This window comes from Bison bison, unplaced genomic scaffold (assembly GCF_000754665.1).
Source record: "Bison bison bison isolate TAMUID 2011002044 unplaced genomic scaffold, Bison_UMD1.0 scf7180017864063, whole genome shotgun sequence".
Classification (NCBI taxonomy): domain Eukaryota; kingdom Metazoa; phylum Chordata; class Mammalia; order Artiodactyla; family Bovidae; genus Bison; species Bison bison.
Window position 1 is genome coordinate 6,125,429 of NW_011494635.1, and position 1,926 is coordinate 6,127,354.

The 1,926-nt window shown below is 41.7% G+C and overlaps 1 long non-coding RNA gene across 1 annotated transcript in view; it reads right to left on the bottom strand.

Annotated features, from left to right (window-relative positions):
• The window catches only part of LOC104986006, a 37,971-nt gene extending 36,485 nt beyond the window's left edge, over positions 1–1,486 (bottom strand). Inside the window, exon 1 of the long non-coding RNA XR_824987.1 lies at positions 1,141–1,486. This is a non-coding gene — a long non-coding RNA (uncharacterized LOC104986006). The remainder of the gene's footprint in view (positions 1–1,140) is intronic.
• Positions 1,487–1,926: the final 440 nt, after the last annotated feature.

The window sequence follows — 1,926 nt, forward strand, 5'->3', positions numbered from 1 at the left end:
CCCAAGGCACAGCCACCTCCTCACCTTCCCACCCCCCACTCCAGCCCCTGTAGGTCCACTGGCTGTCTGGAGGCTGAGCCTGAACACACAAGCCCTGTAGAAAGATTTTTATTTTTTAAGAGTAAGAATAACAGCAACTCTCTTGCGGAGCCATTCTTCACCCAGTTTAGCATTCTGAGGTTACTCAGATTGGACTGTTCCTTGATGGCTATCCAACATTAGGATTTTCTTACAAAGAATTTCCGATAAAGAGAGCACCTGCTTTAGGGGCTTCCCTTGGCTGCTCTTCCACAGTGGAAATCGACGAGTCCTTCAGGGTGACCATTGAACAGCAGGGACCCCTCCTTCAGAACACCAAATTTAGAACCGCTTCTGGAGTCTAACCAGCTCCAGGCCTGACAATCAAGGATGTCAGCGGATGAGAGTTTAGATGATTGAATCAATTGACCACATGCCAGGAAATGCCATATTTTATTTATTTTTATTATTAAAAATTTCTGTTATTGGAGTATGGTTATTTTACAATGTGATGCTAGTTTCTGCTGTACAGCAAACTGAGTCAGCTACACATATACATACACCCCTCTTTGTCACCACAGAGCATTGGCCAAAGTTCCCTGTGCTATACAGGAAGTTCTCATTAGTTTTGCCATATTCTAGAACTTAATCTCAAGGCCACTCCTAGACCTGTGAGGAAGGCAGCATGTGATCCAACAGCAATGCCATGGAGAGACACTTGGTGACGAGCACTGATGAACCCCTCTTGAAATGAGATCATTTCCGTGCATTCCTTGACATATTTGTATTTACACTGAAGCATCAAAAACACATTATATTCGTAGGAATTTAATTTTACTCTTTGAGCAAAGTAAGTTATGTAACTAGCTAAAAGGAATGCAAAAGCAATTTGCAAACATGAAATGGCTTTAAGGAATAAATGTACGATGATGCTATTAAGATTATCATCAAAATTCAATTAAATGTTCACTAGTTTTTAGTTATGAGAAGGAGCACATATACAGAAGTGAAATGCTAGCCAACTGTTAAATAATAATTAGTGGAAGCAACATTTCCTGATTCCACCCTGAAAGTTAGTGAAGCATTTCAAATAAGTTTTATAAAAGCAAATTTAAAACCTACCTGGAGTCTCATTCAGCATACCTTGGGAATATGAACTCCTTTTCACGGATGAAAGTGTAAGCATTTTTCTGTTGTGTGCAAAATGTTTTCCTTATTTTTTTTTACTTCCTGTTGAAATGGCTACTTTCACCCATATATGGCTTCAAACACACAAACCATTTCAGAGCGCCTGTCGAAATTTTTCACTCTTGTCCTAGAGCTAATTTTGGACTTTCAGTCCTAACAATCTCTTCTGGGAACTTTGTCAGTGAAAACAGCATAGTAAGGCACATGTAAATACCATGTTGCATTCTTGAACACAAACCAATGTGTTTTTGTATTTGGTTTATTTGTTTCTGGAACATCTGTTTATAAGTTGCCCATGACAATTGGGAAACACGTTTTCAGCCCTGTGTACAGGAGGACTTTGAAAGCACTTGCAGATTTCAAAGCAAGGCAATATCTTTTCGGTGACGTCAGCTTCCACTCCCTTGTACCGGGAACTCACCGTCCTCGGAACTGAAAGTTAGGAGTGGATGCCAAAGGTCTTTCACCTGTGAGTGTTTTTCCTGTAAGCCCAGTTAACCAGGCATGCAGAGCTGCCAGATCTGGGAGCGAGACAAGACTCTTCAGTTCGTACAAGCCTCAGTGTCAAGGCTAATTCCTCAGTTGTCCCCAGAGCATGGCCACGTAGAGTCTTCACACCTCCTGGCTGGCCCTTGTCCTCTTCGAGTACCTGGGTCCGGCACTCAGAATTAAGCTGAAGATCAACACAAAATACTGTGACCCTTGTGAGCACAGCACATG